This window comes from Nilaparvata lugens, chromosome X (assembly GCF_014356525.2).
Source record: "Nilaparvata lugens isolate BPH chromosome X, ASM1435652v1, whole genome shotgun sequence".
Taxonomy (NCBI): domain Eukaryota; kingdom Metazoa; phylum Arthropoda; class Insecta; order Hemiptera; family Delphacidae; genus Nilaparvata; species Nilaparvata lugens.
The window spans coordinates 4,592,288-4,620,262 of record NC_052518.1 but is presented as its reverse complement, the minus strand read 5'-3'; the positions used below and the strand labels follow the sequence as shown (position 1 = coordinate 4,620,262).

Sequence of the window (27,975 nt, the reverse complement as noted above, 5' to 3'; positions counted from 1 at the left end):
GACTCATTCGAGGTTTAAAAGTTTTGTATCAAATTTAGGTGTTGTGTAACAAATTGAGATGATACTATATCATATTGTGTTGATACTGTATCATTTTGTGGTGATACTGTATTATTTATCGTGATACAATAGATGAAAGATGGAATAAGAAGATAAAGGTAGCTTATGTTCCAAATTTCAAGCCGATTATTCGTAACCCTTAACTTGGTAGTGAATCACATGGGATACATCACATTTATCAGCCATTTTCAATCTCTGAAGATTATTTTCAGGTTTTAATTCGTTTCCAGCCTCAACTGTAACATATATAGGTAGTTTACGTTCCAAATTTCAAGCCGATTCTTCGTTACTCAAGCCGATTACTGTCTATTATTGTTATTTTGGCCGGTAGAGAGTGTAAAAACGGCATAGTATGAGAGACTACCATCATCACATAGCTCCGCGAAAAAAAACCTTTTTTTATCGCGGATGATGCCTACATGAGCTTTTCGCTTGAGTGTGGATAGTGAGAAGTGCGAGGGTGAATTATGAAATGATCAAACGTCCATGCCTATTCGATGGAATTCGGCGGGATTCGAACCCGGGACCAGGTATCACTAGCAGACCGAAGGGTGCAACGCCTTTGTCAACTCGGCTTTCTGACCGAGGACAATCTACCAAGACTATCGGTATTTAGTAAAAGTTAAAAATTTGAATATAATCAAAGTTTATTCATCAAAAACAATCAAACAAATTCGAATATTATAACATGCAATACAAATAAAACAAAGAAGTTTTATGCATTGGATAATTTCTTAATAGGCATAGATTCTTGAGAAGCATAACAACATTGTGTTGTTAACTTGTGAGAATCCTTATTTTCAACGCCATCCTTGTATTTGTAAGAACGCCACTAAACTTTGTTAAGTTTTTTGAACTTAGCTTCAGCCAATGAATAAAAATTCAATGAATAAATATACACCCCACTATAAATGATATGTGTTGGGGTATAAGTTATTAGTTGCTTGTTGCGTGTCGAAATTACTATTTACAAACTTCATTCATTGTTATAGAAGAATTGAAGAATCACCTATACCATTGGATATCTTATGCTATTATAGTTCTATACTACCTTATATCTTATGCTATTTTTTCTCTATGCTCACACGCACTGCTCTCACTCATTCACTCTACTTAGCCTACTTGCTCACTTTACTCTCATATAATTACCTCACTCAGGCCATGTATATGCCTCATCCTGTGTAAATTTGAAAGCGATTTATTTCTATGTTCTTTTGAAAGGTATCAGGAAAATCCTATCAACACTTGGTGTCAGCTTGTGAAAAGCAAACTTTTCTCATCAAATTCGGATCGGACCTGAGTTGAACTTGTCTGAAACTCTGCTGCATTAAGCGAGATCAATCTCAACTCAGATTCAGCATAGTGATTGCTTATCACTCCGCATTATGAGCAAAATACGTTCGAACCCATCACCAACCTTCATATTCTGATTGAGTTGTCAATAGAATGTTTCTTCTTTTGAAAGGATAAGTTATAATATCATAGAGTAAAGATATTTAATATAACTTAGATTATTTGTCTCTGGTTGAATTTCCTTATCAACAATATTTGTGGAGAGAGAACTCTGCACATCGAATCCTTCAATTAAAATAAAAGAAGAAAAAGAAGAAAAAAAAGAAGGGAAAGAAAAAGAAGAAGAAGAAGAAGAAGAAGTGCAACCATGTGCTTTTCCTCTCCCGTGGGAGGAGAAATAAGTTAACCTTGTGCTATTCCTCTCCCAAATTCATCGAGGTAATCCGAAATAAGTCTTGTAGTGTCATTCTCGACTCTTGTAGTCACTCCCGATAGTCGAGGCCTACGACCGTAGAGGACTGCAAAACAGTCCTCCACTGTCGCACGCCTCGACTGTCGTCGGTCTCGACTGTCACGCCCCCGTTGAGGCCTCTTCAATTTTTGTACGACAGTTGAGACCTGCGACCGCAGAGGACTCCTAAAAAAGAGTCCTCAAATGTCGCCTGCGTTAGGCGACAGTATAGGACTCTTCAATTTTCGTACACTCCCGACAGTCGAGGCCTACGACCGTAGAGGACTGGAAAACAGTCCTCTACTGTCGCAGGCCTCGACTGTCGTCGGTCTCGACTGTCGCGCTCCCCTTGTAGTATTTCACTTCACAAAATATCCAGTCCAACAAAAAGCAAATTTTTAGATTTAGATGTTTTAAAACCAAACATGGAAGAAATTCTACACATTAGGATGGGAAATATTCAGACATTGAAGTCAATTTTGAGGAAGAAACTTTTTTCTTCTAAACTATTCACGGGTCTAGGATCTTCTAGACTATTTCTACTTACAGAGATGTGGACACACCAGGGAAAACTCATATAATTATAGAAGTAAGATTGTTTATTGGTTGCACATATCTTGATTTCTTATTTCTCCATATTCTTATCATGTATAACAAACACTTGTTGAACGTTGAATATCACTTCCTATCCGTGTATCCTAATCTCCCAATCGATCATCTCATGCATCCCACACATGCGTTTATTTATTTATTTATTTATTTATTTATTAGAACAGTCACAAACACGATATTTGGAAAGAGAAACAGGCAAAACTTCTTCAGTTCCTTGATTTTGGCACATAAATAGTCCAAAGTGAGGTTAAGTTTAAAATTTCTGTTTTCACCAAAGATTAACACTCAGAGAATACGTATTCGAGATATGACTGATGAATTTTGAATTTCGAAGGGTTGATAAGAGCCGGAAATAACACTAAACAATCCAAAAGTTTCAATAATATTGAAATAAACTTGAAAATTTTGAGCAGAAAAATTAAAACTACTATCACTGCAACTATCAGCTGATATGCGAAAAATAGTTTATGAAACTATATAGTTTATAGTTTATAGAATAGTTTATGAAACTTTTCACATCAAATACAGATTGTATGCTTGTCTATATCATTTGTTTATCAAATTCAATGACAAAAATACAAAGTGGAAGAAAAGACAGGCATGACCCTTACTATTTACGAAGACAAAAAGTTAAATTAAAAATTCAAGTATTCATAAAATGGAACTATAGTACCCTTTGAAATTAATAAAATAATAAAACAATAATACAAATTGCAAATAATAGTCTCGGTGATCACACAATCGTCGGGTTATAAATGTTCACTAATAGTTTTGTTATTTCAGATAACATCTTCAAGAAAACTAGCAGCTGCCCCTATCTATCAACTGATTTTATTAATTTTAAAGGGTACTATAGTTCTATTTTATAAATACAGCCCTGAATTCATACATTTTAAAATTCAAGATTTGATTGAATTTGTCATTTGAAGAGCATAAATTTCACTTTATCAATTCTTCGTTCTAATGTATCCTATCAATGAAATATTACTAACACACTCTGTTGTAGTTCTGACACTGTGTTACTTGTAAATATTTGAAAAACACTTACTTTTGTTGGAGTATTGAGAAATGCATTTCACTCCTGAAGAGGAGCTTCATCAGCCTGACACCAGGGGCGCTTGCTCTTATGGGTTGGACTGTGTGGCCAAAATGTGGGAAAATATTACATTCGATTTGAAGTTAAGTTGATCATTTAATAAGTTGGATTTGTCATAGTGGAGGTGTTTAAAAATTTCGTATTGTTCTAGTGTGTTGAGTCTCTGGCTTTTTTTATCCTGGAAAATAATATAAAACAAATCCAGAAAGACCCAACAACAAGATATCAAAATGAAATAAAACTAGCTATAAACAGAACAAAAAACATTCTCAAAGGAAATTAAAAAAATATATTTAAAAGAGATTCACCCTTCTGCACCTACTCTTCAAGCACTTCCCAAACTCCACAAGAGAACATACCAGTGTCATCTATCATACTATCATACTATCATACTATCATACTATCATACTATCATACATCAATACTATCATAGACTACAAAAAAGCTCCAGCATACAAATTAGCTAAACAAATGGATTCACAACTAAGGAAACTGATACCAGTAGACCAGCATCCTGCATATTTAAAAAACAGCTTGGACCTTGTAAATAAAATTAAAGATATTCACATTCCATATAATTCCACTCTAGCATCATTTGATATCAGGAACCTCTACACCAACATCCCAGTAAAAGAAACCATAGCTATTATTGAAAAATCCTAAACAATCCACCAGAGAGCTAATAGAAATATTAAAAATCATAACATCACAAAATTACTTCACTCATGATCAAAAAAACTCCAGTCAAAAAGAGGGCCTTCCAATGGGAAGCCCAATCTCCTGTATACTATCTGGAATTTTCCTGCAACACATGGAAGAAACAGAAATATTCAAAAATAAACATGCAGAAAAAATCATTCATTGGAAAAGATATGTTGATGACATAATACTACTCTACAAAGGAAATGCCAGACAATGTGATCAACTCCTTTCAGAATTGAACAAAATACACAAAAACATACATTTCACTGTAGAATATGAAATCAACAATGCCCTAAGCTTTCTGGACCTCTCCATATCGAAACAGGACAACAAACCAAGATTTAGTATTTTCAGAAAGCCCACAATGACAGATACACTCATCCATAAAACATCAAATCATCCACCACAACACAAACTTGCCGCCTTCAACTCCATGATTCATAGACTAATAAGCATTCCACTTACAAAAGAAGATTACCAGACAGAATTGAACTCTATAAAATATCTGGCACAAAACAATGGCTACTCATCCAATGTGATAGACAAAATACTTCATAAAATGAAAAACAAGAAACAGAAACCCCCAAATCTCAACAAATACGTCACACTAACCTATTTCAATCAAAAATCACAATCCATAGCAGAAATATTCAAAAAATCAGGCTACAAAACAGCATTTAGAACTAACAACAACTTGAAAACCCAACTAAAAACACGAAAAATAGACAGCTCACAATTATTTGAAAAGACAGGAATTTATAAACTAAGATGTAATACATGCCCAAAATTCTATATTGGAAGGACCGGCCGTAGCTTCAAAATAAGGTACAATGAGCACATAACAGCAGTAAATTCAAATTCAGAATCAAATGCAGAACATTCTGTAGCCACAGGACACAATCACAAAAGCATACAAACAGATATCGAAATCCTACAAATTCTTCAAAAAAGCCAGAGACTCAACACACTAGAACAATACGAAATTTCTAAACACCTCCACTATGACAAATCCAACTTATTAAATGATCAACTTAACTTCAAATCGAATGTAATATTTTCCCACATTTTGGCCATACAGTCCAACCCATAAGAGAAAGCGCCCCTGGTGTCAGGCTGATGAAGCTCCTCTTCAGGAGTGAAATGCATTCCTCAATACTCCAAGAAAAGTAAGGGTTTTTCAAATATTTACAAGTAACACAGTGTCAGGACTACAACAAAGTTATTATGAAGTGTTTTGTCATGGAAAGCAACATCAATTTCTAACACAGTTTCGAAAAAATATATTCCAAAGTTTCAGGTTTAGTTCAAATACAGGAATGCATCAAGCGAGATAATTTCAAGTCGGAATCAGCACAATAAGAACCTTATTTCCACATTATAGTTGTATAGGATATCAATGGGAAACTTCGCATATCATATACAGATTGTATTTACGTCGTAGCACTTTACAAGTACTGTGCTGCAGAGGAGCATGAAGCGAGATCAATCGTAATCTAGGATCAGCACAATGCTGAGTGGGTATGATCAGCTCAATGGGAATAGCTGATACCGGTATGAGCAGTTCTCTATATTGCCCCACAGCTCTACCTGAACTCTCTATCAAATAGGATCATACACCTACATCCGATAATGCGTGTTTATTCAGAGGATAAATTCAAACCGAGTGAATTCAAAACTTGATCCACCTCGTTTCACTAAAAACTTTGCAAGATAAGTCAATTCATATGGATTCAAATCAGTTCTGAACTGATTCAATTCAAACAAGTGAACAGGTTTTGTTGCGAGAATGGACTATTTTGATGCGTGTGAGAAGGTGATAATGTAGAACGTTCATTCTAGATTCATACTTGAATCTTTTCAGTTTTCATCATGATTATAATAGCACCTAGTTGGAGACTAATCTGCTATCATATTTTGAATAATCCCTCCTCTCGCCTCTCCTTTAACATCTTCTTCTCTTGCATACTGTTCCTTCTCTCACCTCTCCTCCAACATCTTCTTCTCTTGCATACTGTTCCTCCTCTCACCTCTCCTTCAACATCTTCTTCTCTTGCATACTGTTCCTCCTCTCACCTCTCCTTCAACATATTCTTCTCTTGCATACTGTTCTCCCTCTCACCTCTCCATCAACATCTTCTTCTCTTGCATACTGTTCCTCCTCTCACCTCTCCATCAACATCTTCTTCTCTTGCATACTGTTCCTCCTCTCACCTCTCCTTCAACATCTTCTTCTCTTGCATACTGTTCCTCCTCTCACCTCTCCTTCAACATCTTCTTCTCTTGCATACTGTTCCTCCTCTCACCTCTCCTTCAACATCTTCTTCTCTTGCATACTGTTCCGTCTCTCACCTCTCCTTCAACATCTTCTTCTCTTGCATACTGTTCCTCCTCTCACCTCTCCTTCAACATCTTCTTCTCTCGCATACTGTTCCTCCTCTCACCTCTCCTTCAACATCTTCTTCTCTTTCATACTGTTCCTCCCCTCACCTCTCCTTCAACATCTTCTTCTCTTGCATACTGTTTCTCCTCTCACCTCTCCTTCAACATCTTCTTCTCTTGCATACTGTTCCTCCTCTCACCTCTCCTTCAACATCTTCTTCTCTCGCATACTGTTCCTCCTCTCACCTCTCCTTCAACATCTTCTTCTCTTTCATACTGTTCCTCCCCTCACCTCTCCTTCAACATCTTCTTCTCTTGCATACTGTTTCTCCTCTCACCTCTCCTTCAACATCTTCTTCTCTTGCATACTGTTCCTCCTCTCACCTCTCCTTCAACATCTTCTTCTCTTGCATACTGTTCCTCCTCTCACCTCTCCTTCAACATCTTCTTCTCTTGCATACTGTTCCTCCTCTCACCTCTCCTTCAACATCTTCTTCTCTTGCATACTGTTCCTCCTCTCACCTCTCCTTCAACATCTTCTTCTCTTGCATACTGTTCCTCCTCTCACCTCTCCTTCAACATCTTCGTCTCTTGCATACTGTTCTCCTCTCACCTCTCCTTCAACATCTTCTTCTCTTGCATACTGTTCCTCCTCTCACCTCTCCTTCAACATCTTCTTCTCTTGCATACTGTTCCTCCTCTCACCTCTCCTTCAACATCTTCTTCTCTTGCATACTGTTCTCCTCTCATCTCTCCTTCAACATCTTCTTCTCTTGCATACTGTTCCTCCTCTCACCTCTCCTTCAACATCTTCTTCTCTTGCATACTGTTCCTCCTCTCACCTCTCCTTCAACATCTTCTTCTCTTGCATACTGTTCCTCCTCTCACCTCTCCTTCAACATCTTCTTCTCTTGCATACTGTTCCTCCTCTCAACTCTCCTTCAACATCTTCTTCTCTTGCATACTGTTTCTCCTCTCACCTCTCCTTCAACATCTTCTTCTCTTGCATACTGTTCCTCCTCTCACCTCTCCTTCAACATCTTCTTCTCTTGCATACTGTTCCTCCTCTCACCTCTCCTTCAACATCTCCTTCTCTTGCATACTATTCCTCCTCTCCCTCTCCTTCAACATCTTCTTCTCTTGCATACTGTTCCTCCTCTCACCTCTCCTTCAACTCTTCTTCTCTCTGCATACTGTTCCTCCTCTCACCTCTCCTTCAACATCTTCTTCTCTTGCATACTGTTCCTCCTCTCACCTCTCCTTCAACATCTTCTTCTCTTGCATACTATTCCTCCTCTCACCGCTCCTTCAACATCTTTTTTCTCTTGCATACTGGTCCTTTAATTTATAAGAATATAATTTGTGAAGGTATGGCCCATTGGTTCAGCTTTCTATATTGGTTATTACTTAATTCGATTGAAATTATCTCCTACACATTCATAATGTGATTCGTAGCTTCTTCCATGAAAATTGAATTATCTCTTATTATTGCATTGAGACAATTCAATTAGGCACATACTTCAATACCATATTCATTGATGTGTCGATTTTCATTTTTAATATCTATTGATCTAATATCTTTACATAATATTTTATACAAGTTGACATTTATTCATTTTAGTACGTACAATAGAGCATTGAGTCTCATTGAGGTATAGGAAACTGATATCATTTCAATTTATATTATTCTAGTAAAAAACAAACTAGAATAGATATAGGCTACTCACCTTCAAAATAGGCTACTAACACCTTTTAAAACTCATAAGAGAAGGTTATCCATTAAGATTTCGATAATACAATTCCAATAAGTCTCATATGTATTTACAATAAATTAAACAATATAGGCTACACACTACACACATCCTACAATCAACACAGTTTTATTCAATATTACATGTGGAGTATAATGACACATTTTCCTAAGTTATTCAAACTACACTAAAATATTTGAGATAATTGCCGCTTTCCTTTCTATCATTGATATTATCTCCCATTAACAACTTGTCAACATGATTGTTTGGTCTGGGCGCAATTTTGGACAGTTGCATTCTTCAAATTTGCTTCTGCTATTTAGTTCTTTGGTCAATATTCACAGTAACAGAAGTCATTAGTTCTATTTATATGGCTTCAATTGGATATTTGGAATGATAATTATTACAGAAATAATATTCAATCAGTTGGTTAAACATCAGTTTCTAATAAAATCTTTAGTAGGGGTAAAGTGAGACTTCTGGAGAAAAGCTGCCCCCAACCTGCCCCCAAATCTGCCCCAAATCTGATTCTTGGTTCTAACCTTGCCCAATCCAATGTAATCTCATCTAACCCTAACCTAGCCATACCCCTAATCTCACAATAAACCTCAAATGAAGATTTCCCACTTTTTTGGAGAAAAAAAACTAGATCAAGCTTTTTTTTATTTCTCGAATAACTAAGAAACCGTTAATTTTACAAAAAATCTACAAGAGTAACTTTTTCCAGTAAATCTAATAACGAATCCATTGACACCCCATTTGTCAAGATTGAACAAAAAATAAGGATCTCATGGGAAAACTGGATCCACCTTTTTTTTTATTTCTTGAATAACTAAGAAACCGTTAATTTTACAAAAAATCTCCAAGAGTAACTTTTTCCAGTAAATCTAATAACAAATCCATTGACACCCCATTTGTCAAGATTGAACAGAAAATAAGGATCTCATGGGAAAACTAGATCCAATAACTAAGAAACCAAGAATAACTTTTTCCATTTGTCAAGATTGAACAGAAAAAGTAGATCCAATTTCTTGAATAACTAAGAATAATTTTTTTCAGTAAATCCATTATTTGTCAAGGGATCCTAACTCTGAAACTGAGCAACAAGCATTTTTATGTTGAGACCTTGCTTAAACCTCAGCACTAAACCCCCCCCCCCCACAGGGGGGGGGTTGGGGGCTTCACCCTCTGCCTTTAACCTGAACTACTTGAAAACTCACCTCAGGTTGTATTAAACTTTTATTATAAAAATAGATCATGAGTGTTGATAAATTTGGTCGATATTTGTATGATAAGATAATAATAGAGATATTAATGTTGATATCAAAAATTTGATTCAGAATTTTTTCCATTTTTTACAATGTATACCATTAGCTGCAACTTTCATACCAAACATTAATCTCAATAATGAAAAAGAATGGAAGTATATGACTGATCCAAACTTAATCCAACAATTCTCACTCTCTTCTGGAATCTCTTTTAAAGAATGGTATGAAAAAAATGTAATAAATATAGGTGAAAAATCTTAGGTTTAGGTGAGTACACCCAGAAAGAAATTGTAGATGTAGGTGAGTACACCCAGAAAAAAATGTAGGTTTGGTTACCCAGACCAAGAACATTATTCAACTTTAATGAAAAATCTAAGCTCATATGGATACACAGTCAGTATTTTGCTTTGAAAGAAGCTGATAAATGAATAATAATATAAAATGCTTTAAAATTAAATTTGAAGAAAATGGTTGAGATCAAGACAAGAACAATTCTACAAATTAATGGGATGATGCTGAAGGTAAAATATTGATACATTTGTAGATAATACTTTTGATTTGAATAATGTCTAGTTTTGTTATTTTATAGAAGATTTATAATACTCTTTTTACTGTTCCACTCAGTGGTGTATATTCAAACTCATTATCATAGAGGATTAAACAGTAGGCACTGGTTTTTTCTGAGAAATTATTTGTTGTTTCCAATGTCAACTTTATGTCTATTGCACCAGATTTCAATAGTTCATTTTGCTTACTACAGTCTATAACAACCAATGATGCATATTCATCAAATGTTTTATACTCAATTGATGTACTGCTGTTATAAGGATAGTATTCATTTTGGAATTCAGAGAACATGTGATACAATAAATGTTTATTACCAACAATATTTTCATAGGGGAATGATTGAGCATTTAAATAGAGATTAACATTGTTCAGATTACAGAAATCGAAATGTGACCTGTTAGCAGTTATAACATTTTTCCTATTCTTTTGAAATCCAAGAATAATGAATCTAGGTTTCAATATGTTTGAAGTTGTCTTAACTGTCCATTGAAGATTAGTAGTTTCAGGTAATTGTGGAAATTCATGCAATTCCCATGATCTGAATGGAATGGTAATTGGTATATCACTATGTGTTAAACTCAGCAGATCAAGACGAACAGTGTCAGAAGCATGTATATAGGGTACTTTCCATTGTAGTTTTGTAATATCAATTTTCACCGATTTTGCTGTCTCTGATTCAATACAATTTAAGTCTGATGATGATCTTAATAGAACAATTTCCTGACGAACATTTAATAGAACTTTTCTATAGTCTTCCATTACACCTAACCACATATCAAAGGAATGCAAAAGCAGAATTTATCTAAACTTTTCCATCCAGTCAACTTCCATCCTGCATTCTCCATAATTTTTTCATTGAGTTTTGATTGACGTAGATAGTTTTTCATGGTTGTTGTCAATCCTACATTACGTGTGCGATCAACTTCAACCCCTCCCAATTCATATCTGATTTCATCAAATAGGTATGCAACTCCATTATTGATAAGTGAAAAGTCCTTGGTTTCAACATCATTCTTATCTTTTACTTTGATTTCGCCTTCAATTATGAGAAAACTTCTACTTGGAAGTGTATAAATATCTTCTTGTTTTAAACTGATTCGAATTTCATCATTGTAATTAAATGTCTGTTGAATATATGGTGTGTGAGTGATATACTCATATTTGGTAATACTCTCATCAAGATGTACACTCTGATCAACAAGTAATATATCTGACTTGACTTGTTTCTTATACATTTTTATTATATATATTTTTCCTTCTCAATACAACCTGAGGTGAGTTTTCAAGTAGTTCAGGTTAAAGGCAGAGGGTGAAGCCCCCAACCCCCCCCCCCCCTGTGGGGGGGGGTTTAGTGCTGAGGTTTAAGCAAGGTCTCAACATAAAAATGCTTGTTGCTCAGTTTCAGAGTTAGGATCCCTTGACAAATAATGGATTTACTGAAAAAAATTATTCTTAGTTATTCAAGAAATTGGATCTACTTTTTCTGTTCAATCTTGACAAATGGAAAAAGTTATTCTTGGTTTCTTAGTTATTGGATCTAGTTTTCCCATGAGATCCTTATTTTCTGTTCAATCTTGACAAATGGGGTGTCAATGGATTTGTTATTAGATTTACTGGAAAAAGTTACTCTTGGAGATTTTTTGTAAAATTAACGGTTTCTTAGTTATTCAAGAAATAAAAAAAAAGGTGGATCCAGTTTTCCCATGAGATCCTTATTTTTTGTTCAATCTTGACAAATGGGGTGTCAATGGATTCGTTATTAGATTTACTGGAAAAAGTTACTCTTGTAGATTTTTTGTAAAATTAACGGTTTCTTAGTTATTCGAGAAATAAAAAAAAGCTTGATCTAGTTTTTTTTCTCCAAAAAAGTGGGAAATCTTCATTTGAGGTTTATTGTGAGATTAGGGGTATGGCTAGGTTAGGTTAGATGAGATTACATTGGATTGGGCAAGGTTAGAACCAAGAATCAGATTTGGGGCAGATTTGGGGGCAGGTTGGGGGCAGCTTTTCTCCAGAAGTCTCACTTTACCCCTACTATCTTTCATGAAGATACTTTTCACCTGACATTCCTCTATTCTTTCCAGTGAATTGTTGAAACATGTTGGGCAAAAAAAAAGTAATTGTAAATTTCTGTAATAAACATACTGTGATTCATTTATTTATCACATTCCACAATCACATTATCAAATTAATGATTGAAAGATAATCAACAGGATAACCCCAAACTGTTTCTCTCCCTGATTTTGATAAAAATACTCCAAACCAGGTTATAAAAACACTTTTTTAGATTGTTACACTAATAATTGTAGAATATGCAACTTGTCTATTCAATATCAACCGTGTCTCCCAACTCCTTACTGACATTTCACTACCTTTGATTTAGGGTTCATGGAAGTTATTTCAGGAATCTGTAGTTTCACAGACATACTTATTAAAACAATATTTGTATAGGTTTTTTATGATGGGAAGTCCCTGACGAAAGTTCCATCTCACCTGAAGATATAATTCAAGCCATCTTACATAATAATGTTAATCATAATTTATGACATGTCATAATTATGACAAATTATTTAATCACATAATCTATTACTGATATAATAATGTTAGATCCATATAAAACGCGGGAGAACTAGATCTTGAATCTTGAGCCCTTCAGTATTAGGCTACTGGAAAACTCGATAAAACGTTTATCGAATTGCTTTGTGGACTTTCTGAGAACACTGTAGAGGAAATTACGTCTGTTTCTATAAAATGCCAGTTTCTGCACTGAGTCTCATGGAAGAGAATGTTCATTTTATGATGGGCTGGGCTCAAAAGCTCTCTCACCGAGCAAGAAATGGGAATAATGCTTCAAGATTAATCAGGCTCAGCTACAATGTTACAACAGATCTCAGGAAACCTTTCATTATAAGGCAATAACATTTTATAGTTTTCTTATCCCTCTTTTCAGTCCTCAGGCAGTGCAAATTTTATGAGATAGTGCGATTTTATGTTGTAAAATAATAATTGTATGAGTGAATATACAGGGATTCCAACATTAAAATGTTGGATAGGTTAATTTGAGCTAGGTACTTTGTAGTTTCTATTCTTCAATGGTTTGAGGAGAAATATTATAGCACTGATGGTTGAAAATTCCTATTTTAGGAGCCCACTCAATATTTGCTTGTTCAAATGATATTTTGAAGTTGTAAACCATTCGATTCCTGCTATGAGTTATTCATATTCTTCCAATTGGTATTTTTATCGGACTATGCTGAGTTAGACCAGAGACAAATAATCTAGGTATTAAATAATCTTTATAATAATCGATGATGATAGTGAAAAACTTTCTAACGGTATCGTTACTCTACGGCAGTGGTCGCCAAACAGTCGATCGCGAGCTACTGGTAGCTCGTGGGGTAGTTTTTGGTAGCTCACAGAAATACTCGTGCAAACGAATGTCGTCCAGTTTGAATTTAAACACTTTCCCAGTCTGAAGAAAATCAGTGACGAGAAAAATCCTCCACAGCACCGCATAAATAACCAAGAATACGTTACAATTCTTTCAGACTTGAGACAGCAGTTTGATCAACGATTTCAAGATTTTAAAAGCATAATTATCAAATATGGTACAATTCATCAACTCTCTTTTGTAGAGATCTATGCAGAAAATTTTACAGCTTGTGTTGTAGAACATTTTGGTGGAGATCAGGCTTCAGTTGAAATGGAATTTGTTGATTTTCAAAATTATCTGTCTCTCAGATCACTTTCTAAAACTGGAAATATTTGGCCTCAAGTCCCCAAAGAAAAATATCCAAATACTATTCAAGTTGCATTGAGGTTGAAAGCTATGTTCATCTCCACTTACTTGTGTGAAGCATCTTTTTCAAGTTTGAAATTCATGAAAAATCGATATAGAAACAGACTGACTGATGAACATTATTTGGACAACTGCATCAGAATGGCGGCTACAACGTACACTCCAAACATCAAGAAAATACTTGATGACCAAAAAGAGTACGTTCCACTGCTCTCATTGAAATGTACATTTCAACTTTTGTTATAATTTTTGCTATCAGTAGATTATCAGTAGAGAATCAGTAGATTTCAACACTAGAAATGTATCTTTATAGTCAATAAACATACTTTCTTCAGTCTAATATTGCTTGGTAGCTCACTAGAAGTTTTATAAATGCTATTGTAGATCACAGGTTCATACGTTTGGCGACCATTGCTCTACGGTAAGATATAGTAGAAGTTCATACTCTTATTTTAGTGAAGACATTTGGAGAGCATGATTTATTTGATAAGTATATATCAATAGGTACCTTAAATATTAAGTTCATTTAATAGCAGAGAATTTTCAGGTGAATGTAAGTGTTTTCAGGTTAATAAGTATATATTAGTAGTTACCTTATATATTGAGTTCATTTTTTTAAGTATAGCAGAGAATTTTCAGGTAAATATAAAGAGCTTCTCTGAACGTGACATGCTCTTTATCATAGATAAAATAGTATCGTGTGCTATCTTTCCTCTATTATTTATATCCTCTCATTTCATTTCTCATTCTTCATCAATGTTTTCATATCTCATTTTGTCTTCATTAGTATTTTTGTTTTTAGAATTAGTATCAGTATTAAGTATTAATATTTATTTAGTATTTTAGCAAGAGCCAAGCTACTTATTGAACTAATACCTTTTTTGTAGATTGAGAATGAAAGAGAATTATCAATATCAATTTAACGTGTAAATCTGTGAACTCATATGAAGTACAGTATGTTTTGATCGGAAATAAGGGTTTGTAGAGAACTCTATACAGAGTGAGTCATATGTATGGGAGCCCTTCAATAAGTTGGAGACTGTTGTAGATATAATACTGTAACTTTCAGGATAAGTTATTGGTCAAATACTCAACCTTTTGACGTACAACTGGATTTCAACCCCTCATAAGATGGTGAGTTAGGGGATGTAACTCGAATATTTCAACTGTAAACACCCATTGTGTGGTACATCATTGGAAAGGTCTTTTTAAAACAAGAAAATTGACATTAATAAAAATTATCCAAAATGGCGGCTGATTAGAATTTCAGTTCTTGAAATAATGAGGGGTTGTAACTCAAATATTTTGAATGTGAACAGCCATTGTGTGATACACCATTTTGAAGGCATTTTCGAGAAGACATCAATTGAAATTTTTGATGATACTTTTATCTGGAATGACGGCTGATTGTACTTTATCAATTATTTCTTCAAAAACTAAAACTTCAATCAGCCGCCATTTTTGATAAAAGTATCATAGAACATTTTTATTGATGTCATCATTCTCGTTTTCGAAATGCCTGTGATGTACCACACAATGTGTGTTTACATTTGAAATATTTGAGTTACAACCCCTGAGTCAACCCCTTATGAGGGGTTGAAATTCAGTTGTACGTCAAAAAGGTGGAGTATTCGACCAATAATATATCCTGAAAGTTACATTATTATATCTACAACACTCTCCAAGTTTGGTAGAGAGTTAGTGGGGAGGATATTTTTAATATTCTTTCCGAAGAATGGACATTGATATGTCCAAAGCTCCGCCAATTTATGTAGATGCATAACAATATAATTATCCATGGTTATTATATTACAAATTACTTTTTCATATCATATACTTTCAATAATTATTTTCTTAGTCTATATTATGTAAATTCATCTATAATTTTGCTGTATTGTAAGCTATTGTATATAAGTGTATAAGCCAGTATATATTGTAATCTACATAAATAAAGTACTCAATCAATCAATCAATTTATTCAAGGGTTCCCATACATATGACGCACTCTGTATATAGATTTTCTATCGAAATTGCATGCCTATAATAATTATTATCATCAATCATTGAAAATGTTTCAATTATTACACAGCTGTTTAGTGAAGTTGATCTCCACCGCAACTAACATAATGTTATGTTAGACGTGACTTCAGACTTTCATGACAAAACATTTAGAAAATAGATTGCGTGGCTCGTTGGAGGAAGTGATAACTCGCCGTTCTCATAATCAAGAGAACCCGAGTTCGAATCTCGACCGGGACAAATGTTTTTGACCACAGCACAATCACATAGATACGGCCCCCCTGTCTTTCAGAGGAGACGATAAGCCGTCGGTCCCGACTACCTAAAAAGTGGTCATCATCCCTCTCACTCACTACCCAAGCACAAGCCTAAGAGCTTATGTGGGCATCACCCTCAGTATTACCATAGAGAAAGAATAGCATAGGTAGTTATCCCATGGTATGGGGCGTTTATGTCGCAACTTTTACTGTTATCTCAAGCCTACAGTCCACGTAGTACTTTCCTATGAAGCTTTATGACGCTGGTAGTCTCTCATATTGTGACCTTATACACTCTTACCCGGTCAAAACAGTAAAAATCGACAATAATCGGCTTGAGATAACAGTAAAAGTTGCGACATAAACGCCCTATACCATGGGATATCTATTTACGCTATTGTTTCTCTATTGTATTACTATTTTTTAACATAATATGAGTAGTTTAATCTCAACATGTTCAACCTAATACGAATGGTGTCATTCAAGAAAATGGAGTCTTCTCAATGACGTAATTACATAAGCCAATGGAGCGCATTGTAGGCGTGGCAGTGGGAGTGTACTCGCACGTGATTGGTCGAGGTAGTGTGACGTAGAAGCTCTCTCAGCTGACATTGAAATCAGCAAATGTATATGCAGCTGAAAACTGTAGAAGGAATTTCAAATTAATTGAAAAGATCTATAAGGTCTCTATCACTCCAAACTATGTTGATTGTCGGCGTTTTAATCTAAATCCCTCTATGGTTTGCTTGTATTTTTTCTTTTGTTTCGAGACTAAGGCCCGGAAAGGCATTTTCTGATTGGTTCGCGTGGAATTAATGACGATTGAAATTTAAACGGCTTTTCTGCAACCAGCACTAAATGGTAGATAGAGGCTGAGAACAGCAAATTTATTGAAAACATCTACAGGGTGATTCTTAATTATGGTAAAATGATTCGATACGTGATAGTAGAGGTAAAAATAAGAAAAAAAGCTCTAATAAACATATATCCATAAACGCTTCATTAGCGAGCTATACAGAGTGAAAGATTTCGCCCGGAATTCAGTTCCTCTGGTGAAATACACCGATGCTGAATTGTTTGGGGACTAGTTTTTGAAAAACTTATGCAGGATTCATATGTAAAATTATCTGAAAAATTGAATAAAACTAGTCTGGAAGCTGTTATGTGAGTAGTTTTTGAGAAAAAAGTTGAAATTTGCAAAAAATCTAACTAGAAAAACACAGACTTATATGTTTGATGCCCAATAACTTTCTTTAATGTAGAGTGAACAATTAATTTTTCGCAATAAAAATTGTAGAGAATTTAATTCTGAAAAGAATCATGTAAGCTGTGTAAACTAAATTCAAATAAAATTTGAATAAAATGTATTCTTATGTAGTACATTACACCACAAAACATTACTCCTCATAAAACAGCAAATTTTTGTGATGTAATGTACTACATAAGAATACATTTTATTCAAATTTTATTTGAATTTAGTTTACACAGCTTACATGATTCTTTTCAGAATTAAATTCTCTACAATTTTTATTGCGAAAAATTAATTGTTTACTCAACATTAAAGAAAGTTATTGGGCATCAAACGTATAAGTCTGTGTTTTTCTAGTTAGATTTTTTGCAAATTTCAACTTTTTTCTCAAAAACTACTCACACTACAGCTTCCAGACTAGTTTTATTCAATTTTTCAGATAATTTTACATATGAATCCTGCATAAGTTTTTCAAAAACTAGTCCCCAAACAATTCAGCATCGGTGTATTTCACCAGAAGAACTGAATTCCGGGCGAAATCTTTCACCCTGTATAGTTCGCTAATGAAGCGTTTATGGATATATGTTTATTAGAACTTTTCTTCTTAGTTTTACCTCTACTATCACGTATTGAATTATTTTACCATAATTATGAATCACCCTGTATAATGTCTCACGTTCGAAAAATGTTATTGATTGCAATTCTAGTGATAGCAATAAATAAAGGAAGTTCATATTAATTTTGTTAAGGAATTATTTATTCATTTATAAGTTGATACAATCACAAATCATATGAATATGATCGGGATAGAACAACAGTCATAGCCCAAAACTGTTCTGTTCACAAATTTTTATAAATAATAACATGTCCGAAAAATTGGTTATGTTCTGACTGTGGACTTTCGTACTGAACCTATTTCGGTCTCAGGGATTATTTGTATTATGTGTTATGTTTTGAAGGGACGGATTCAAGGATCCAAAGGTTCAAAGAATCTCACACGTCAACCGAAGCTTATTGTGTGTCCCAAGTATGTTGGTTGGGCAAACCATTATTTTTATCAATATATTATGATATTCGTATTTAATTATGAGTGATAATGGTTAGAATAGATTGTGTGGGTTACAATGAAAAGCAGAACTATTTTAACTCTATTGGAAGTGAGGCAATACCCCGAAATTTAAGTGATTTTTGGTGAAATTTAAGTGACAGTCTGATTGAAGCAACATCACTCAACGATGTCAAGCGATAAGATGCCAACTATCATTCTCTCTCACTCAGTCTCACTCTCTCTCACTCAGTCTCACTCTCTCTCACTCAATTACTCACTCTCTCTCACTCAATCACTCTCTCTCTCACTCAATCACTCTCTCACTCTCTCTCTCACTCTCCATCTCTCTCTCACTCGCTCTCTCTCACTCTCTCTCTCTCTCACTCAATCACTCTATCTCTCTCTCACTCTCTCATCTGATCTCACTCCACGATGTCAAGCGATAAGATGCCAACTATCATTCTCTCTCTCTCTCACACACACACTCTCTCCCTCACTCTCTCACTCTCTTTCACTCTCTCTACATTGTATCAATCTACATAAGCTTATTGTGTGTCCCAAGTATGTTGTTTGGGTAAACCATTATTTTTATCTATATATTATGATATTCGTATTTAATTATGAGTGATAATGGTTAGAATAGATTGTGTGGGTTACAATGAAAAGCAGAACTATTTTACTCTATTGGAAGTGAGGCAATACCCCGAAATTTAAGTGATTTTTGGTGAAATTTAAGTGACAGTCCGATTGAAGCAACATCACTCAACGATGTCAAGCGATAAGATGCCAACTATCATCCTCACTCACTCACTCTCTCTCTCACTCAATCACTCTCTCTCACTCAATCACTCTCTCGCTCTCTCTCACTCACTCTCTCTCTCTCTCTCTCTCTCACTCAATCACTCACTCTCTCTCCCTCTCTCTCACTCTCTCATCTGATCTCACTCCACGATGTCAAGCGATAAGATGCCAACTATCTTTCTCTCTCTCTCTCACACACACACTCTCTCCCTCACTCTCTCTCACTCTCTTTCACTCTCTCTACATTGTATCAATCTACATAAGCTTATTGTGTGTCCCAAGTATGTTGGTTGGGTAAACCATTATTTTTATCAATATATTATGATATTCGTATTTAATTATGAGTGATAATGGTTAGAATAGATTGTGTGGGTTACAATGAAAAGCAGAACTATTTTAACTCTATTGGAAGTGAGGCAATACCCCGAAATTTAAGTGATTTTTGGTGAAATTTAAGTGACAGTCTGATTGAAGCAACATCACTCAACGATGTCAAGCGATAAGATGCCAACTATCATTCTCTCTCACTCACTCACTCTCTCTCACTCAATCACTCTCTCTCTCACTCAATCACTCTCTCACTCTCTCTCTCACTATCTCTCTCTCTCTCTCGGGTTACAATGAAAAGCAGACCTATTTTAACTCTATTGGAAGTGAGGCAATACCCCGAAATTTAAGTGATTTTTGGTGAAATTTAAGTGACAGTCTGATTGAAGCAACATCACTCAACGATGTCAAGCGATAAGATGCCAACTATCATTCTCTCTCACTCAGTCTCTCTCTCTCTCACTCAATCACTCTCTCTCTCTCTCTCACTCAATCACTCTCTCTCTCTCACTCAATCACTCTCTCTCTCACTCAATCACTCTCTCTCACTCTCTCTCTCTCACTATCTCTCTCTCTCTCTCTCACTCAATCACTCTCTCTCTCTCTCACTCAATCTCTCTCTCTCTCTCTCTCTCTCACTCTCTCATCTGATCTCACTCCACGATGTCAAGCGATAAGATGCCAACTATCTTTCTCTCTCTCTCTCACTCAATCACTCTCACACTCTCTCTCTCACTCTCTTTCACTCTCTCTACATTGTATCAATCTACATAAGCTTATTGTGTGTCCCAAGTATGTTGTTTGGGTAAACCATTATTTTTATCAATATATTATGATATTCGTATTTAATTATGAGTGATAATGGTTAGAATAGATTGTGTGGGTTACAATGAAAAGCAGAACTATTTTAACTCTATTGGAAGTGAGGCAATACCCCGAAATTTAAGTGATTTTTGGTGAAATTTAAGTGACAGTCTGATTGAAGCAACATCACTCAACGATGTCAAGCGATAAGATGCCAACTATCATTCTCTCTCACTCAGTCTCTCTCTCTCTCACTCAATCACTCTCTCTCTCTCACTCAATCACTCTCTCTCTCTCACTCAATCACTCTCTCACTCTCTCTCTCACTATCTCTCTCTCTCTCACTCACTCAATCTCTCTCTCTCTCTCTCTCACTCTCTCATCTGATCTCACTCCACGATGTCAAGCGATAAGATGCCAACTATCTTTCTCTCTCTCTCACACACACACACACTCTCCCTCACTCTCTCTCACTCTCTTTCACTCTCTCTACATTGTATCAATCTACATAAATTTAACTCATTTTTACCTTTTATGCAACTACAGATACAAAATATTTCATCTCATATTGTTTTATGATAATTATTATACTTTGTGAAATCTTTGTTTTTAGGGTTGTTTTGTGTGCATGTGTGAGTGAATGGCAACTTGATTAGTTCTTCATTTCTGATAGGTTTTTCTATATGATTTATCTAGTGGAATTTGAAATATTGTTTCCAATTGTATTAATAAATTAAGTTTAAATTCTCTTTTATTATATGTAATTGTATTTTGATTAGGAGCTTTATTTAATTATATTAATCTTGTGTAATCTTATTACATAATATGTAATCTATTTTTTCTGTTTTCTTATGTGAATTTTTCTTCTATTGTAAAGGATTGTGTGGTAGAGAGGACCAGGAGTCCCAACTCCGCCCTAATAAAGGCATACAATCAATCAATCTCCAACACTCTCTCTGCACATATTACTCCTTTCTTCAACGATCTTAACTGGCTTAAATTGAAGGAACGAAGAAAATTCTTCATTCTATGTCTGACATATAAACTATTGGTTCTAAATGACGGTCCAGAGTATCTTCGTGAGGCTTTCACCTTCATGACTGATGTAAATCCACAACGTCGAACAAGAGCTCATCGCTATAAGTTACAGATACCTCTGCATCGTACAGTATTTTTTAATAAATCTTTTGTTGTTAAAGCCTCAAGAGAGTGGAATGATTTGCCTGATCATAATTATAGTTCTTTGTGGTTCGTTTAAACTTTTCAAAAAGAAGTTGTACCAGCATCTTGGTAATTATACAGTTTGAGGGGGGATGACTTGAATCGTTGTAGGTGTGAGCTTGTCAATAATTTGATTGTAAATTGGAACGTACATAGACCGTTAACATAAACTTCAGTTTGAGAATATGTTTTTGTTATTCTCAGTTATTATTAATTTCTCTTTCATTAGTATTATTATTATTTTTAAATCTTTTTATTTCATCTATATCTGTCTGCTTGGGAAATCAAAAAATTCTATATAATGTATTCATGAATTTTCAATAACATTTATAAATCATATTTATTGAATTGGCTCAGAAGCAGGTGTAAACAAGAATTGAATTGATTCATATTCATATCATTTCTTCAATTTCTCTTCTTCTTCTACTTTCTCATCTCTCTTACTTTTCTCCTTATTTCATTCTCTACTCTCTCTTTTTCATAACATGATCTTTATTATCTACTTATAATTATCTTAATTTATATTATCTAATTTAATTCTATTTCAACTTCCAACAGTTAACTGTTTTTATTTGTAATACTTATATTCTTGTTCATTTGAATACTGTTGTATCTTGTTTACTTGTTTTGTATTGTACTGTTGTTTAGTGCAACGGGTCTATCGAGACCCAGCACGTCATAATAAAAATCAATCAATCAATCTCTAATATAATATAATCTAATCTCTCTCACTCACACTCTCTCTCTGCAATCGCATAATTTTTTGTCAAATTTGTGGCGTTGCTTCCCCTCGTAGTACAAATTTCGTAGTTTCCACTCGATCACTATTTTTCAGGGTTGTTTATTTATTCATGCAAGCTCCTTTTTATCCCGTGATCTATTTTGCTGTATTTCATTAATAATTACCATATTATATTGTGAATATCTCAGAACTGATTAGCTCATCCATTCCGCGATCTATCTTCCTGTATTTTATTCTCCATTGTCATATTTTAAAATCTTGTGTGGTACACTCACACAACTTTCCTTGCTCATTGATCTATAAACATCATTTTTAAACCAGGATAATTTCGGGGAATAACATTATGCCGATTGGCGGCTAAATAATTAAAACTACGATTATTCTATGGTCATTGTTTTCAGAGTACATTTTCCTTTGTTTGAATTATGAAATTTGAGGATTTTTTAAAAGTTGTCGAAACAGCTATTCTACAAATAAAATATCGACATGTGTTCTTTTGAATAAACTGCTGTACCTTCCTACCTCACGCACGAGAAGGAGGTTACAAAGTAAATTTCTCAGGGATGGGGTGGACCCCCTGTTAGTTTCCCAGGGAGGAGACTAACACCAGTTAATAGAGCTGATAAATAACTATACAGGGTATGAATTTGAAAAAAATCGGTCAAGTCATTTTTGAGAAAATCGTGATAGAAATTTAACAAAATTCATTCTTCTCAGAAATATTACGGAGCTCCTGCAATTTTCCCAGAAATGAGACTCATGTCAGTTGATAGGGCTTATAAATAGCTATCTAGGGTAAAAATTTGAAGAAAATCGTTAGAGCCGTTTTCGAGAAAACCGTGAAAAACATGGTTTTTTAGCCATTATCCGCCATTTTTTCCGCCATTTTGAATTGAATTCTATTGAATTTCTTATTGTCGGATCCTCATGGTATAAGAAACTTAAGTTTTAATTTTCAAGTCAATTGGTTAATTAGGAATGGAGTTATCGTGTTCACAGACACACACACACACACACACACACACACACACACACACACACACACACACACACACACACACACACACACACACACACACACACACACACACACACACACACACACAGACCAACACCCAAAAATCATGTTTTTGGACTCAGGGGACCTTGAAACGTATAGAAAACATGAAATTAGGGTACCTTAAATTTTTTTGGAAAGCAATACTTTCCTCACCTATGGTAATAGGGCAAGGAAAGTAAAAATATCTCTGAACTACTTGGGTCATCAATGAATGAACTGAAGTTTCATTAGTTGTTTATCGTAGAAGATTTATAGTGAGATGAGAGTTGATGGTTAGTCTCTGAGACTAATCTAGATCTAAAGACAATCTATATTGAAAGAATATATTTTGGGATTATAGAAATAAATTAATTGTGAGTCACTTTCCATGCAGACTAGACCCAATTCTACAGATGAGGATTCTACAATCAGATATATGTTCAGAGATAACAGATTCAGACCCGGTTTCTAGGATACTGATTAAATCTGATGGATCATTAAATATACATTGTATTTATCGCTGAAACATTCTTCCACTCAATTATTTATCACTTAAAATTCATTGTAATATGGATAAGAGCAATTAAGTAGATCAATGTCATAATGTAGGCTCCATTGTAGGCTATTTAACAAACTGAGACACATTCAAAAAATAAATTTGTTAAATTAATTTCTAGTAAATAATCTCTCCAATACTGTAGTCAGTACAATTGATTACTTTTTCAGTTTTCTGTTCACCCCAAAAACGACACAAAACAATGTTACTCTGATTAATTCATAATTGGATTTTCATAATTAGGCTTCATGTATGCTGGAATTTTAATCAAACATTGGTTGAATAACCTTTTCCCGTGCTCGTCACCAATTTACGCCCGTTAAAACAACACGACCAATTAAGCAATTAAGCCCTTTCCATGCGTGGCATGATTTCAACTTCAATTTGACTAACAGATCTATAATGAGGTTCACGTTATAATGGCAGAGGAGAAACATAGGATAACTATTTTCCGATTTTCCGCCTTGTCACTGTCTTCGATGGAGTAATAATCCTAATACTGGTATAATTATATCTGATGTAATATCAACTATTCATTCTTGTTTCAGTTACATTTTATTCGTCAGTGAAATATATTCTTAAATGATTGAATTTTCATGATGTAGATTGAATATTTTTATTTTATTTCTACATTGTTAAAAACGATCTAGCTATGTTGCGAAGCTGAAGGAGGATAGCGCTATCTGCTTTGTCGAATGATAGACAAGGACAACAAAACCAGTGTTAATCAAATTCTGCCATTAATGTCACTATGGAGAGTACTTTGTAAATTGCAATTATGGGACAGGCCCCAGGGAGAAAGCAACATTGTGTGCCGTGATATTGTTTCGAGATAGTGAAGGCGTTGGCGCGTTTCGGAATCACAAAGCGTGATTTTGACGCCAGAATTTAACAATTCTGGAAGAAACACTGAATTGCAATCCAATACGAGCTGATCACCTGCGTTTATGACAACAATAGAAGTACTTAGTTAGCAGCACGGGACTTTGTGGCCAATGCCATTTCAATACAACAATAGAAGCACACGCCGTTTTAATGCTGATTCTATCAAAAAGGCCTGCGATCTCTTTTTCCCTATTTCGAAAAAGTGATTCGCTATTTCTCTCGCACAAATCAATCAATCACTCAATCAATTCTATCCAAAACAACACAATACAATATACATAAAAGAAATCAAAACACAAAAAAATCACAATCTATTTTTAGATTATTATTATTAATCTATTTTTTTCAATTAGCCTATTTTTCTGGTTCCAAATTATTATATCTGTTGTAAAGTCACCGCCACCAACCTGAACGACTAATAATTTAGTAATAATTGATATTGTATAAAATATTTCCTTCTACTTTCCTTCCTCAATCCCTTTTAGTTCTTCTCCTTATTCTTTTAATTCTAATCATTATGTTTATTATAATTTCTCATTTTGATTGTAATCCTTTTATTTCATTTCTTGTATTTTACTCTTGACTCACGACAAGCTATTTTATTTTATTTATACTTATTTTAATTTAACGTTGTGAATAATTTTGTTTTGATCTGGCACCTGCTGAAAACCCACGGGTTTAGCAGGACCCAACAATGTAAAAATGTTTTTCTAATGAAATTGATTGATTGAAATACATTTCTAATAAAATACAAAAACAGGCTTCAGGGTGGGGTGTGCTGAAAAAAAGAAAGGAGGAAAAATACCTAGCCAACACTATGATTTCTAATGTAATGGGCTGGTTGAGGGTATAAAAGTAAGGAATGATGAGGAGAAGAAAAGGGAAGTATTAAGAAGAAAATAGAAAAAAATGTGCAAAAAATTGTAAGCGAAAGTCCACTTTCAGCAATTGTATCTAAAAGAATCCAATTAGATCGTTGGATTCAGTGAAATCTAGCAATACTGTATTCCATAAAAGCGGAGAAAACCTATACATTTATTCTTAGATTGTTTATTCTATGATAGACACAATGCTTCAAACTAAGGTTTGCACAAACTATAGGAAAGAATAGTACTGCTTATACATGAACAAATAATACTTTTCGCCACACTGCACAGAAAGCAGCTGTTTTCCAGTCCCTACGTAGATCTGAAAGTCATTGTTTGCAGACGACTCTCGTCTGACGTCAGAACAGGTTTCTTTCCGGCCTAGTACCCTTTCCAGCCGCTAACATGGAGCTAAGAAAGGTGATCAAAAAACAGCTGATCAAAAAACTTTTCATTATTCAATAATTAAAACATTTATAATAATATCATCTTATTGTCATTTGAAAGAATAAAAAAGTATAAACTCAACCTCCCACATGATTGAACATAATCTTTCAGGTATTTAGACAAATCAGAATGAAAAATAGAAATACTTGGACAATTTCCTGATACTCAGATTTGCTAGAGCTATCTCCTTCTACTTCTGCTTTCAGAAGTGCTTAATAAACAATTATTATTATATATATTTATATATATTGTTTATTTTTCTGTGTAGCAAAAATAGCGTTCGCACCATGGGCAAAAATGTTTTTCGGCTCTCAATCTTTTCTAGTCCTCGGCCTACGGTCTCGGACTTGAAAACCGATTTCGAACCGGAAAAGTCTAATTTTCGGCCCTAGGTGCGAAATATACTATTGTGAAAATATTTGAGGACTGAAAATTTAGTGGAGTGAACAACAAGACTCAACCTATTTCGGAGTATGTGTAACCTTATCTAAATTTGGGAGAGGAATAGCACAAGGTTACTTTATTTTTTCTCTACCTATCATTTTAATGATGTACTTATTGTATAAATCAATATTACATCATTTATTTTAAATAAATTAAGGTTTTTATTAATAATAAAATTACACAGAAAAACATTTGATGGATTTCAGGGAATTTTACCCATAAGAATAAATGGAAGTACTTAATATCCATAGCAAGGTAAATTACTCAGTTATTTCGAGAGAGTATAAAGAGGCAAAGGTACCTATAGAGAATAATATTGATAGTAATCTAGGCCTTTGTGCTAAGCAACAACGTGTCAGCTGAATTATCAATGTGTCAATTAATTGATTTGTCTGTCAATTACTTTGACTCTGATAAAAATCTTGAATGTGTCATTGCTTATATGGAGTGTGTCATTACACATTTATTTCAAACTAGCAGGCAATTCGTGCTCCGCAATTGTTTCATTGAAAACTTGACCTACTGAAATCTTGAAGAAAATTCAGGCCTATAACCATCCTCGGTAAATTGAGAATCTATATGAAAAATTTTAAATATTTTTATCAGTTGAATAGTATAGACAGTCATAATGATGCCTCATTCGTGAATTTCCTATCCCGTGCGTGAATGAATGTTTTCCTTTATCATATTATAGATAAATCTTGAGAATGAACTAGTGAAAGAGTCTAGCTCAATAAATAGTGCAATACAGAATATTTAAATATACGGCGGAGAAAAATGTGGAGGGAATTTATCGTAAAGCTGCATTGACATTGGTCGAATTTCCTTAAATTCAAGTTTTTTTAATATTTGAGTGGAATGGGCGTTTTTGAATACTTGCAGTCTAGTTCACTTGGATTCATAACATCATGAATTCTGAAGTAGAATAAACCTCAAAAATTCTACCTAATTATGAAGTAGAAAATCCAATTAACCTTGAAGTTCTCTTCCTCATAACATACTTTCTTCTGCATCATACATTTTCATTCATTTGATTTAATACATTCCACATTGACAGGCAACTGTTTTTATATCATTGTCCCATTTGTAAGTTGAATTGTACTTTCAAGATGAATCCAAAATTCAAACATCTACAAAACTTGAAGAAGGTTCTACATAGTGGCATAGTGGATTCAAGTTATTTTTCCTGTAAACTTGACTCAAACCTTGCAAATAATTATATCTATTTTACACAACGTCAAATTCAAGGAAACTTGACCAACTGTTTGTGTAGTTGAGAAATTAAAATTGTC

General features: G+C 34.4%; 1 protein-coding gene across 3 annotated transcripts in view; it reads left to right on the top strand.

Annotated features, from left to right (window-relative positions):
- LOC111047425 (synaptotagmin-7) overlaps positions 1-27,975 on the top strand; it is a 468,639-nt gene that overhangs the window by 162,396 nt on the left and 278,268 nt on the right. The window lies entirely within an intron of this gene.